Raw genomic sequence first — 15,441 nt, 5'->3', positions numbered from 1 at the left:
TGGCAGTTGTAAGTGTCGAGAGGCACAAAAGGGAAGCAGTGGTTGGGAAGGGAGTGAGACAGGACTGTAGCCTCTCCCCGATGTTATTGAATCTGTATATTGAGCAAGCAGTAAAGGAAACAAAAGACAATTCGGAGTAGGACTTAAAATTAAAATGGTTCAAATGGCTCTGAGCACTATTCGACTTCTGAGATCATCAGTCGCCTAGAACTTAGAACTAATTATACCTGACTAGACTAAGGACATCACACACATCCATGCCCAAGGCAGGATTCGAACCAGCGACCGTAGCGGTCACGCGGATCCAGACTGAAGCGCCTAGCACGCACGGCCACGTCGGCCTGCTTAAAATTCATGGAGAAGAAATAAAAACTTTGAGCTTCGCCGATGACATTGTAATTCTGTCAGAGACAGCAAACGACTTGGAAGAGCAGTTGAACGGAATGGACAGTGTCTTGAAAGGAGGATATAAGATGAACATCAACAAAAGCAAAACAAGGGTAATGGAATGTGGTCGAGTTAACTCGGGCGATGCTGAGGGAATCAGATTACGAAATGAGACACTTAAAGTAGTAAAGGAGTTTTGCTATTTGGGGAGCAAAATAACTGACGATGGTCGAAGTAGAGAGGATATAAAATGTAGACTGGCAATGGCAAGAAAAGTGTTTCTGAAGAAGAGAAATTTGTTAACATCGAGTATAGATTTAAGTGTCAGGAAGTCGTTTCTGAAAGTATTTGTATGGAGTGTAGCCATGTATGGAAGTGAAACACAGACGATAAATAGTTTGGACAATAAGAGAATAGAAGCTTCCGAAATGTAGTACTACAGAAGAATGCTGAAGATTAGATGGGTAGATCACATAACTAATGAGGAGGTATTAAATAGAATTGGGGAGAAGAGAAGTTTGTGGTACAACTTGACTAGAAGAAGGGACCGGTTGGTAGGACATGTTCTGAGACATCAAGAAATCGCAAATTTAGCATTGGAGGGCAGCGTGGAGGGAAAAAGTCGTAGAGGGAGACCAAAAGATAAATACACTAAGCATATTAATATGGATGTAGGTTGCAGTAAGTACTGGGAGATGAAGAAGCTTGCACAGGCTAGAGTAGCATGAAGAGCTGCATCAAACCAGTCTCAGGACTGAAGACCACAACAACAACAAGTAGCTAAACAAAATGTATTTATTTATTACGACGTTTCAATATCTGCCATCATCAGATACGAAAAAAACATGAACATGCGAAGCATGAATGTTAAAATCTAGATTTTAATTTTTAAAATTTTACTGAAGACATAATGCCTATAAGTACCTGCATATTGCGACAACCTGCTTCATTGGAGATTGTAATCTCCTCCTCCTTTCTAAATCCAGCTATTGTCCGCAATAAGCAAAGTCTTTTATGAAAATTTTAAGAGGAGCTATGGTTGCAACAAAGTTAATAGTTTACTTATCAAATGGTTCAAATGGCTCTGAGCACTATGCGACTTAACTTCTGAGGTCATCAGTCGCGTAGAACTTAGAACTAAGTAAACCTAACTAACATCACACACATCCATGCCCGAGGCAGGATTCGAACCTGTGACCGTAGCGGTCGCTCGGTTCCACACAGTAGCGCCTAGAACCGCACGGCTACTCCGGCCGGCAGTTTACTTACCATTTCGAGTATAGTTGGCTCCAGCTATTCTTGTCTGTCGGTCTGAAATTCTCACACTTTAGGTCTTCATGGTTGGATCGATCTAAATAAATTTGAAGATGTAACTCTTCAGGCTTTCCCGGCGAGATCTTGACATGTGGAATAATCGGGTCTACTGCCGGATGTTTGTGTCACTCTGGCACAATATTTCGGCCACGAAACTCGTTGCGTTCTTCAGGTGCTACCTGAGACTGCCGCATTGGAGGATCTTCTTCAGCTGCCACGACCACAGATGGTGGACGAGCCGGGCAGACCACACCTTACAGGCAGCGCCAGGCGGGCGCGGAAGGCAAAGAGAGCACCCAGCGCCCTCTGGGCATAAATATTGGACAAAATCCTCCAAAACGGCAGTCTCAGGTAGCACCTGAAGAAGCAACGAGTTACGTGGCCGAAATATTGTGCCAGAGCAACACAAACATCCGGCAATAGACCCGATTGTTACACATGTCAAATTTGAACATGGTTGTTGCTCGATTTTTGTTGTTATTAATACATTTTGTAACATTTTAGCGTATCATACAGTCTTTTGAATTTTCACGTTAAGCCGAAATTACATTGTTCGCCCAAAACACAAAAATACGTCCCATCACATCAGATACATGAAATGGAAATGAGCGTTTGGCGTCGCTGGTCTTGAGGCCCGTTACGGGGCACGTCCGGCCGCCTTGGTGCAGGTCTTATTACATTCGACGCCACATCGGGCCACCTGTTGCGCGCCGCATGGAGATGAAACGAAGATGAAGACAACACAACACCCAGTCCCTGAGCGGAGAAAATCCCCGACCCAGCCGGGAATCGAACCCGGTCCGTAGAACGGCAATCCGTCACGCTGACCACTTCTTTTTCGATATAATTCGTTGCGTTTGGTCTGGGCGGGCGTCACAAGACATCCGTTCGATTTGATCGTTGATTCTTTGACTCAGTTTTTTTAGTACAGAGAGCAGGCAGCAGCCCTCTGACCGAACACGCTGAGCTACCGTGCCGGCATCACACTGCTTTGAAGCGCTCCAGTACGCAGAAAATACTGAGACAGAGCCTAGGCATGTTTCCATTCAAAATCCAAAGCCACCAGGCCGTACGAGTACCAAGAACTGTGTGTGTTTCTCACAATGACTGATAACGAAGAATCTGATGCTGGCTGTATCTGGTTTAGAGATGAAGCGCACTACCACCCGCGCAGACTCGTGAATAAACAAAACTGGCAATTTAGATGTTCCGAAAATCCCCATTTGTGTGAAGCGGAACCAATGTACTCTCCGGAAGTTACTCCCTGAGCTGCAGAATGGTAATAGGTACGTAGCGGTTGACTTCGAGAACAGAGTCGCTGCGTTGAATTGTTTACTGGCGCAGGGATGGATTGGCCTCCATATTTGACTGATTTCACGCCTTGTGACTACTTTTTGTGGAGGTCATTGAAAGGCTCTGGTCTACCGGGACCACCCCACCTCGCTGGACGAGTTTGAATCGGCGACCTGTGTGGAGTCTGAATCTATTTCCGTCGAGGCGCTACTGAATTTGATGACAAATTTCACTGTTCGTTTGCGTAACTTCCTTACTGCGAGTGGTGGAAATTTCTAAAATATTGTGACATGACTGCAACGACTGCTTGCAGAGGACGAGCTTTAATTATACTCTCTCTTACAGTACGATCTGCAGAGGGTACGGCGCCATCTGTTAGCATCTTTTCGAACTACTTAGAAACTTCTGCAAAACTTTTGTATACATTTCTTACCGCTTTCAAAATAAACATTCCTTACTTTGCCCTCGTCTATCTTAGTTTCGGAGATATTTAATTTTGAAATCAACGACTTCTTCGGTAGACGCCCTGTACGTTTTCTCAATGATGTAAACACACAGCCTCTCTCAGGCGCGGCCACTTCGTCAGGTCCTGATGAAAAACCGCGAGTTGATTTTGGAAAACCTGTCGATTGAGCTTTCGCTCCCAAATCTGCCGAAAATGACAATCTCGAAAACCGAAATACAGACTATCGAATGACTTTTATTCATAATATTCCATCGATGACGGGGTTCTTAGAGATGGAGCATAAGCTAGGATTGTCAAGGATGGGGAAGGAAATCTGGTGTTAACGTATCTCAGGAACCATCCTGGCATTAGCATGAAGTGATATGGGAAAACACGAGCAACCCAGATTTGCTTGGTCGGTTTGGGATTCGAACTGCCACCTTACAGAATATCAGTCCAGTGCCCTATCATTCGCTTTGTCCTATCGTTGTACAAAAAACCAATGGCAGCAAAATTGCATTCAAACGCAAATGCCTGTTCAGCTGCTCAGAATGCACGATACAAGCACACCGGACATAAAATCGGTCACGAGACATCACACTAATACCCTGTAAAAACACCTCTAGCTCAATAACGACTCATTTCGGGGGGAAAGAGAGTCGTCAAGTTTCTTCTGGTGTGCCGCACCCACCTGAAACCAAGGAGAAGGGAGTTACTGGCAGAAGAGAAAAATGAGATGCGTCGTTAGCCGTGTCTGGGTAGCTCAGTCGGTAACAGCAGAGCCCGATTAGCGCTGTTCCAGTTTGTACTCGAATCGCATTTTATATCTCTCGGGAAGTCTCCAAACAGGGCACATTCCACCGCGCTCGAAAGATTCGTTCTTGCAGTGACGGCTTTTGTTATTGACGCGCATGAACTCGACACTTGACGCTGGTATCACACCCTTTTTTCCCCCTTTCATTTAGCACATCCATATGAATACATATGAATATGTGTGTACTGACTGACTGTTTAAAATTCTGATTTAAGGTTCACAGTTAACCAGTGAAGCAAATTTCTGCTACTTCACTGACTGCAAAATCGAGTCAAATTTACAAAGAGCTCGGCAGAAAGACCGCAAATATCAATACGACGTTGCAAACCCTCTGGACCGGATGCATGCAGTGATTCGGCTCTGGTAAAGCCGTTGTAACCCCTTCTGAGGTATGTTGGCTCACAACTCTTGTAGCAGGTGTCCTTTATAGTGACAATGGAACGGACGCCGGAATTGGCCCCACAAATGTTCTACTGGGGACAGACTGGAGATTTCGCTGGCCATAAGAGTACCTTAACATGACACCCACAGTTCACGAAGACAAGTACGATATTTAGATGAGCATTGTCCTGTTGAAAAATGGCGTTAGGCTGAAGGCGCACACGATGGCTCAAAGAGACCGAGGGTCTGCAAGTCATACTGCTAGGCCTCTCTCTAGGTAGCTGGCATACTTAGCGACGACGGCCATGTGAGGTAGTGCAATTTATTTCTTAATACAGTGCGACCTCATTCATCACAAGTCAATACTACCCTGTCATGGGACCGCTCCAAACGCAGCCGTCAGCCACTGTCACAGCGAAATGCTCCACAATGTTAGATATTCCATCATTCAACCATCGGAAACACTGAGACCCACAATGAGGCTCCTGTGAAAGTCAGCAAATGAGATGAGAGCTGTGTCTCACAAGAGTACACGATATGTCCGAGTCCTTCACAATGACTAATCAACATCTCATGCAGTTCAAGACTGAGATATACCTTACCACGTCTGATAAGGATACTAAACACGAACAATACTAATGCGGTCCTCTGGTGGCCAATCTACCTGTCACAGAGAATTGTAAGTAATCATTTACGTATACAAAGTTACACATTTTTTTTTGTCAGGCAGTGTATTTTTACTGAACAGTAACTGTGTTGTCTATATATAGAACTACTCTCATTTATTTTTCTGCATCGGTTACATATTTTCTAAACGCATGATATGTTTCGATCACTCTCGATCATCTTCAGGCTATGTAATTTCATCATCAAGCCGTCGCGTCTGTGTCAGGATCTCACATCGGGGATCGAGGCACAAGATGACATATGTATTTGAAAATGTGCAGCTGAGACTGAAGATGTTTCTTTTTTCCGAAACAGCAATACACTTCCCTTCAGAGGAGTTCCCTTCCGCAGCTATACACTGGTGGAGTCATTATTCCGAATCTTCGCAGCACCAGTGGCAGGCTTCGTCTGGTAAGGTCTTTAACATATCAGTCACATTCTTTTGAATGTTCTCAAGATTCCTAAAATAACGTCCTTTCAAGACACTTTTCAAATATGGGAAAGGAAGAAAATCGTAAGGACGCAGATCACGTGAATAAGGGACTGTGAAACAACCGGAATTTCTGTGACTCCGTAGGCTTTCCCGGCGCAATGCCTTGAAAGTCTCTTCAGGTTTGCTGCCGGATACTAAAATCAACTGGCTTCAATATTTCGGCGATTCAACTGTTCGCCATCTTCAGGAGAACGCTGCCTCTGCTGCTGAGTCCCGCTGAAAACTGATGCCAAGGCTACATATCGACGTCCTACATAGTCCTCCGTACTGTACACGGCGCATGAGCCGCCCATCACAGCGGCAACAAACCCGAAGAGACTTTCAAGAACATGAATGCCTTTTGAGGTCGGAAATTCCGTGACGGAAATGGCTGTGTGACGTAGGGCGTTGTTACGATGCAGCACCCACTTGTCTGCAGTGTCCGATCTCACTCGATTCACCCTTTTCCTGAGCCTTTGGAGGAAGTCCTTGTAAAATACTAGGTTTGTATTGTTGAACGTCGGTCTGATATCACAGGAATACGCACAGTTTCTACGTTCTCGTCGGTTTTTGAAGCTGAATGTCTCTTTGAGCGATGCTCATTTTCACTATGTTCTCGGCCTTCCAAATATAACTTGTGCTAGGGAAGAACTTATGCTCTTGATACGAAATGTTCCCCATAGGCCACTGGTCAATAACGTTGCTCTAAATTCCGCTGTTCCATTTTAGTCAGCTGCAACGGAATACAACTTCTGTAAGTAGGCTGTTTAGGTTGTTATGTTGGTAACGCCACGTAGCGCTCTATACGAATCACTGACTGTGGCTGGTTTCACATTGTTGTAATTTGCCATTGCAGTGTTGAGCATTTGGATGTGAACAGCACGTAGCGCTGCGCAGTTGGAGGTGAGCCGCCATCAGTGATGGATGTGGGGAGAGAAATGGCAGAATTTTTAGAGCGGACGATCTGGACGTGTGTCCATCAGAAAGAGTAAATTTGTAATATTGGATATCATGGACTGGACTTTAAGCATTATTAAGGTAAATACATTGTTTGTTCTCTATCAAAATCTTTCGTTTGCTAAGTATGCCTATCAGTAGTTAGTGCCTTCAGTAGTTTGAATCTTTTATTTAGCTGGCAGTAGTGGCGCTCGCTGTATTGCAGTAGTTCGAGTAACGAAGATTTTTGTGAGGTAAGTGATTCATGAAAGGTATAGGTTATTGTTAATCAGGACCATTCTTTTGTAGGGATTGTTGAAAGTCAGATTCCGCTGCGCTAAAAAAATATTGTGTGTCAGTTACGTGTTGATCAGAATAAGTAAGAAGAGAAATTTCTGCTCAACTGTTGGAAAATCAAATAACTTAAGGGGTTTATCAGTAGAGTCATTCATAAATTTTTCTAAGGGGACGTTTCACTTCACTGATGGCGCTCTCGAAAATCACGCGATGGCTGTACGGAGCTGAAACTCGGACTGGGCATCTGGAAGGAATGAACACACCAGTCTAAACGAGTAGAACAACTCAGCGTAGCCAGGCTGCTCACAGTGTCATCGTTCTCATTACTTTTTTCACACTCCTTGTAAAATACCATTGTTTTAAATATTAATACAATTGCTGTTTTCTCGTGAAGAATATTTCCGATATAGTCAATTATGTGATCACTTAAGCTCCATTTGAAGTTGTGCGAAACATGATTAGGATATTTTGGCCGACCAGGGTGGCCGAGCGGTTCTAGGCGGTACAGTCTTGAACCGCGCGACCGCTACGGTCGCAGGTTCGAATCATGCATCGGGCACCAAATGGTTCAAATGGCTCTGAGCACTATGCGACTTAACTTCTGAGGTCATCAGTCGCCTAGAACGTATAACTAATTAAACCTAACTAACCTAAGGACATCACACACCTAAGGACATCACACCGTAGCGGTCACGCGGTTCCAGACTGAAGCACCTAGAACCGCACGGCCACACCGGCCGATGTGTGTGACGTCCTTAGGTTAAGTCCCATAGTGCTCAGAGCCATTTGAACCATTTGATATTTTGTATCAGCCATATCGTCACAGAATACACGGGAATGCGGAAAGACGCAGTACCACGCAAGAAAGCTGGATCGCGGTTTAATTGCTCGTTATGTTTTGTGCTCAGTGCTTAACCCACGGCGGAGGAGTGTGTAGCCACAGGAACCGCAAGCTACAAATAACTGCCGACTACTTCTCCCCGCGCTTAATGACGCTCTACAGCCCGTGACGAAGCGGAGTTTATAACTTGTCACGCTCAATAAGGCTCTGATAATACGAAAACTTCAACTTCTTTCCGGATGGGTTGCACGTAGTTGTGAGGTATACAACTGGGACAATAGCACGAGACAGTTTTTCGAAAGAAGTGCGGTGCATTTCTCGACTGTCAGCCCTGTTATTGCCTTCTTTCGGAGCGCGCTGCTATTAACTGCATGTCATTTGAGAGTACGGAATGCGAGCAAGTTTTGCTTTCCCTCCCCCGGCAGCAGCTTCGCCACATTAATTATTTCGCTGCGGCTCGCCTCGGGACGCCGCGATAAAAAGATTTCCCTGCAAGCGGTAACGACGCCCTCGCTCCGAGCAGGAAGCGGAAGTCAGCCAGGAAGTCTTTGTCCACCCCCTTCTGAACCCCCCCCCCTCCTCACCCCACCGTGCTGCTTTCGTATCCACGCTCAGCCGGCGAGGAGCATCCAATTTCTGGAAATCCCTTTATAATAAGCGCTCCGCTTGAGGTTCCTTTATACACATGCCAAGTATGGAAGCTTTATCATTTATCATAATCACCATTCTTGTAGGCATCTTGCGAGACCGCGTCCTTTCTGCGAAGGGGCGATGGCGGAGGGTTTGATGCAGCGCCTTAGTTGCACTCCACCCGTCTTTATAATATAGCCTACTAGATACGCCGGTTTCCACATTCTTTCTGCTGTTAGCAAGAGATTTCCCTAAATTGCCAATTTTGAAGGGGACCATATTTCAGTGCGGGTTCTGCCCCTCTTTAAGGTCTTCCTTATCTGCTGCTCCGTCCCGAGAATTCCTACTTCGACATTCAGGGAAGGGATGAAGTCGACTCGCCAGCGGCAAGGGCGGCGGCGGGGGCGGTGAGCGTACGTCTGGGGGCGGCGCCGGCCCCTTTACGACAATAAAAGATAGGCGCCTGTGGGGGCGAGAGATGGATGGCGCGCGCGCGCGTACGAATGCGACGCAATGCATGCAAATTCAGCGTTTCGCCGAGCCTCTGCCCTCCGGCCCGGCTTTTCAGTGCAACTTAAGCGGCAGATGGCCGGGGTCATTCCTGCCGTAAATACCGCGCACGCCCCCTCTACCCAGGACACGGTCTCCTTTGCCGGCGTGACGTCTCTGACCCGTTCACAGCACAGCTCTTTGGCTGGAGGTCAGCGTGGATAACTCAAATGATATCTGCAGCCGCACGTTCCTTATTCACCTCAACAAGCGCATTAGTAAGTCTTTTCTCGAAGCCAGCCAATTATGTACGCCGTATCTCCGAGCGTAGGCTCGTTCCTTTGCTGAATTTTCTTCTGCCGAAATCGAAGTTCGTAATTTACATTACGTGGTCTAAGAATGTACAACAATTATTTCGCACAGCACTGCAGTACCTCCTCTAGATTGTCGCACAGATGACAAAATGGTAGACATCGAAATAGACGACAGAGGAATAGAGAAACAATTAAAATCGCTCAAAAGAGGAAAGGTCGCTGGACCTGCTGGGATACCAGTTCGATTTTACACAGAGTACGAGAAGGAACTTGCCCCCCTTCTTGCAGCGGTGTACCGTAGGTCTCTAGAAGAGCGAAGCGTTCCAAAGGATTGGAAAAGGGCACAGGTCATCCCCGTTTTCAAGAAGGGACGTCGAACAGATGTGCAGAACTATAGACCTATATCTCTAACGTCTATCAGTTGTAGAATTTTGGAACACGTATTATATTCGAGTATAATGACTTTTCTAGAGACTAGAAATCTACACTGTAGGAATCAGCATGGGTTTCGAAAAAGACGGTCATGTGAAACCCAGCTCGCGCTATTCGTCCACGAGACTCAGAGGGCCATAGACACAGGTTCCCATGTAAGTGCCGTGTTTCTTGACTTCCGCAAGGCGTTCGATACAATTCCCCACAGTCGTTTAATGAACTAAGAGCATATGGACTATAAGACCAATTGTGTGATTGGATTGAAGAATGCAACATGTCATTCTCAATGCAAAGAAGTCTTCCGAAGTAAGAGTGATTTCAGGTGTGCCGCAGGGGAGTGTCGTAGGACCGTTGCTATTCACAATATACATAAATGACTTGTGGATAACATCGGAAGTTCGCTGAGACTTTTTGAGGATGATGTTGTTGAGATTGTAACAATGGAAAATTGTACTGAAATGCAGGAGGATCTGCAGCGAATTGACGCATGGCGCAGGGAATGGCAACTGAACCTCAATGTAGACAAGTGTAATGTGCTGCGAATACACAGAAAGAAAGATCCCTCATCATTTAGCTACAATACAGCAGGTCAGCAACTGAAAGCAGTTAATTCCATAAATTATCTGGGAGTACGCATTACGAGTGATTTAAAATGAAATGATCATATAGAGTTGATAGTCGGTAGGGCAGATGCCAGACTGAGATTCATTGGAAGAATCCTAAGGAAATGCAATCCGAAAACAAAGGTAATAGGTTACAATACGCTTGTTTGCGCACTGCTTGAGTACTGCTCAGCAGTGTGGGATCCATACCAGATAGGGTTGATAGAAGAGACAGAGAAGATCCAACGGAGAGCAGCGCGCTTCGTTACAGGGTCATTTAGTAATCGCGAAAGCGTTACGGAGATGATAGATAAACTCTCTGCAGGAGAGACACTCAGTAGCTCGATATGGGCTTTTGTTAAAGTTTCGAGAAATTACCTTCACCGAGGAGTCAAGCAATATATTGCTCCCTGCTACGTATATCTCGCGAAGAGACCATGAGGATAAAATCATAGAGATTAGAGCCCACACAGAGCCGTAACGACTGTCCTTCTTTCCACGAACAATTCGAGACTGCAATAGAAGGGAGAACCGATAGAGGTACACAAGGTACCCTCCGTCACACACCGTCAGGTGGCTTGCGGAGTATGGTTGTAGATGTAGAATATCAACATTTTTTAATACAACACATTCGGAGCTTGTAATATTTCTGATACGCTGCGTAACATAGAATTTTTCTGTCTTATTTACTGAGATGGATTTTACACTGTGGGGACAAAAGTCATGGGATAAGCAATATGCACATATACAGATGGCAGTAGCATCGTTTGTACAAGGTATAAAACGACAGTGCTTTGGCGGAGCTGCCATTTGCACTCCGTACCCAAAGACTGCAAAGTTGCAGAGGTCACACCGATATTCAAGAAAGATAATAGGAATATTCCACTACGTTACAAGCCCATATCGTTAACATCGGTATGCAGCAGGATTTTGGAGCATATAATCTGTTCGAACATTATGAATTACTGCGAAGAAAATAGTCTACTGACACGCAGTCAACACGGATTTGGAATACATCGCTCTCTTGAAACACAACTAGCTCTTTACTCGCACGATGTGTTCAGTGCTATTGACAAGCGATTTCAAATGGATTCCTTATTTTTGGATTTCCGGAAGACTTTTGACATTGTTCCATACAAGAGGCTTGTAGCGAAATTGCGTGCTTATGAAATATCGTCTCAGTTATGTGACTGGATTCGCGGTTTCCTGTCAGAGAAGTCACAGTTCGTAGTAATTAGCGGGAAGTCATCGAGGGAAACAGTTTCTGGCGTTCCCAAAGGTAGTGTTGTAGGCCGTTCGCTGTTGCTTATCTATATAAACCATTTGGGACACAATCTGAGCAGCCATCTTATGTTGTTTGCTGATGATGCTCTCGGTATATCAACTAGTGAAGTCATCAGAAGATCAAGACAAATTCGCAGAACGATTTAAAAAAGATATCTGTTTAGTGCGATAATTGGCAACAGACCCTAAATAATGAAAAGTGTGAGGTCATCCACATGAGTGTAAATGGAATCCGTTAAAATCGGTTACACGATAAATGAGTCACATCTAAAGACCGCAAATTCAACTAAATTCCTAGGAATTACAATTTCGAATAACTTAAATTGGAAGGAACACACAGAAAATGTAGTGGGGAAGGCTAACAAAACAATGTGTTTTATTGGCAGGAGATTTAGAAAACGTAACAGATCTACTAAGGAGACTGCTTACACTACGCTTATTCATCCTCTTTTAGAATACTGCTGCGCGGTGTGGTGTCCGTAACAGATAGGACTGACGGAGTACATCGAAAAAGTTCAAAGAAGGGCACCACATTTTGTATTATCGCGAAATAGGGGAGAGAGTGAAATGATACAGCATTTGGGGTGAACATTATTAAAAGAAAGGTGTTTTTCGTTACGGAGAAATCTTCTCACGAAATTTCAATCACCAGCTTTCTCCATCGAATGCGAAAATATTTTATTGACGCCAAATTACACAGGGAGTAACGATCAGCATGATAAAATATGGAAATCAGAGCTGATACTGAAAGTATAGTTGCTCGTTCTTTCCGCGCGCTATACGAGATTGGAATAATAGAGAATTGTGAAGGAAGTTCGATGAACCCTCTGCCAGGCACTTGAATGTAATTTGCAGAGTATCCACGTAAATGTAGATGTAGGTGATCGGTGTGAAAAGGTTTCCGGCGTGATTGCGGCCGCACGGGAGGAATTAACAGACTTGGGACGCGGACTGGTAGTTGGACCTAGGCGCATGGGACGTTCCACTTCGGAAGTCGTAGAGGAATTCAGTATCACTGGAACCACAATGTCCAGAGTGTACCGAGATTACCACATTTCAGGCATTACCCCACACACTGGACAACGCAGTGGCCGACGGCCTTGACTTAACGACCGAGAGCAGCGGCGTTTGCTTAGAGTTGACAGTGTTAACGGACACGAAACACTGCGGAGAATAACCGCAGAAATCAGTTTGGGATGTACGACGAACGTATTTGTTACGACAGTGAAGCGAAGTTTGGTGTTAACGGGAACATCGCGACATCGTCTGCAGTATATGTCCTGCGCTCGTGCCCGTATCGGTTCGAAACTACACTCCTGGAAATGGAAAAAAGAACACACTGACACCGGTGTGTCAGACCCACCATACTTGCTCCGGACACTGCGAGAGGGCTGTACAAGCAATGATCACACGCACGGCACAGCGGACACACCAGAAACCGCGGTGTTGGCCGTCGAATGGCGCTAGCTGCGCAGCATTTGTGCACCGCCGCCGTCAGTGTCAGCCAGTTTGCCGTGGCATACGGAGCTCCATCGCAGTCTTAAACACTGGTAGCATGTCGCGACAGCGTGACGTGAACCGTATGTGCAGCTGACGGACTTTGAGCGAGGGCGTATAGCGGGCATGCGGGAGGCCGGGAGGACGTACCGCCGAATTGCTCAACACGTGGGGCGTGAGGTCTCCACAGTACATCCACGTTGTCGCCAGTGGTCGGCGGAAGGTGCACGTGCCCGTCGACCTGGGACCGGACCGCAGCGACGCACGGATGCACGCCAAGACCGTAGGATCCTACGCAGTGCCGTAGGGGACCGCACCGCCACTTCCCAGCAAATTAGGGACACTGTTGCTCCTGCGGTATCGGCGAGGACCATTCGCAACCGTCTCCATGAAGCTGGGCTACGGTCCCGCACACCGTTAGGCCGTCATCCGTTCACGCCCCTACATCGTGCAGCCCGCCTCCAGTGGTGTCGCGACAGGCGTGAATGGAGGGACGAATGGAGACGTGTCGTCTTCAGCGATGAGAGTCGCTTCTGCCTTGGTGCCAATGACGGTCGTATGCGTGTTTGGCGCCATGCAGGTGAGCGCCACAATCAGGACTGCATACGACCGAGGCACACAGGGCCAACACCCGGCATCATGGTGTGGGGAGCGATCTCCTACACTGGCCGTACACCTCTGGTGATCGTCGAGGGGACACTGAATAGTGCACGGTACATCCAAACCGTCATCGAACCCGTCGTTCTACCATTCCTAGACTGGCAAGGGAACTTGCTGTTCCAACAGGACAATGCACGTCCGCATGTATCCCGTGCCACCCAACGTGCTCTAGAAGGTGTAAGTCAACTACCCTGGCCAGCAAGATCTCCGGGTCTGTCCCCCATTGAGCATGTTTGGGACTGGATGAAGCGTCGTCTCACGCGGTCTGCACGCCCAGCACGAACGCTGGTCCAACTGAGAAGCCAGGTGGAAATGGCATGGCAAGCCGTTCCACAGGACTACATCCAGCATCTCTACGATCGTCTCCATGGGAGAATAGCAGCCTGCATTGCTGCGAAAGGTGGATATACACTGTACTAGTGCCGACATTGTGCATGCTCTGTTGCCTGTGTCTATGTGCCTGTGGTTCTGTCAGTGTGATCATGTGATGTATCTGACCCCAGGAATGTGTCAATAAAGTTTCCCCTTCCTGGGACAATGAATTCATGGTGTTCTTATTTCAATTTCCAGGAGTGTATTATCTGTGCCATCGACCAGTTCAACCTTGTGTTATTTTCAAGCGCTTATCTTAAGCATCCAGTTTTTTTCCTCACAGATGAATTGGGATAGGGGGTCTGACATCATGGCCACCACGTTCACCCGACATTACCGCTGTTGAACATTTTTTCAGAGGTTAAGGACGAAGCGTTCAGTTTACCAGTTCACGATGTGCAAACTCTGACAACATACATAAGGGATACTGTAAACGCAGTGACAGAAAAGACGTTGCCAAAGATATAGAGGAAAACTAAGTATTATATAGACGTGCCAGAAAACCTCGCAACTGATAAGGAGCACAATGGAAGGAACGTGTACATTGATTTTATCGAGAGGATTGCCAGTGACCAGGAATGGTTCAGTCATGTGATCAGTCGTGATGAATCCTGAATGTTTGAGTGCGAAGAGACTGCAAAATATAAATGTATGTAAATCGTTGCTCGCAGCGTCACATGTTTCCTGCAAGAGGTCCAATGATGAGCTCATCCGCACTGAAGGTAATATCATTTCCTGTCAAGGCGCAAATATCTGTGGTGTCTGTTCTTTCAGACATGTCCGTAAAACATACACCGCACATTTAAATATATGTGCCTGTAGGGTCACCAGTGAAGGTATCGTTACATGCCCTAAAGGCACTAATATTACTATCTTCCTAGGACCTCTTTCAAAAGTCGGGTGAGGCCGCGAGTGTCGAGGATAATGGGCAGGGGACATTAAACACGTTGGTGTGCGACGTATAGAAATTTGGGTTGGGCTGGAGGCGTGGTTAATGCGACGGCTGGTGATAAGTGGAAAACACGGGTTCAAGTCCTAGTCTAGTGTAAATTTTCACTTGTCACCATTTGATTTACTTCAATGCCCGACTGCTGGTAATGGAATTTCGCTTTCGTTATATATATATATATTTAACACAGACAAGTATAAATCAGCATACGTAAATTGAAAAAAAAGTCGTAGTTTATGACAATCATGTTAATGGTCATCATGTTACCGTCTTTTTAGCGAAGGGAGTAGGTTGTAATTATTGTAAAACTGGCTCGTTCTACGTCATATTGAGACTCATGGAACATGCGACTAAGAAAAAGCAATA

This window comes from Schistocerca gregaria, chromosome 5, assembly GCF_023897955.1.
Source record: "Schistocerca gregaria isolate iqSchGreg1 chromosome 5, iqSchGreg1.2, whole genome shotgun sequence".
Lineage (NCBI taxonomy): Eukaryota > Metazoa > Arthropoda > Insecta > Orthoptera > Acrididae > Schistocerca > Schistocerca gregaria.
Note: the sequence above shows the minus strand (reverse complement) of the source record.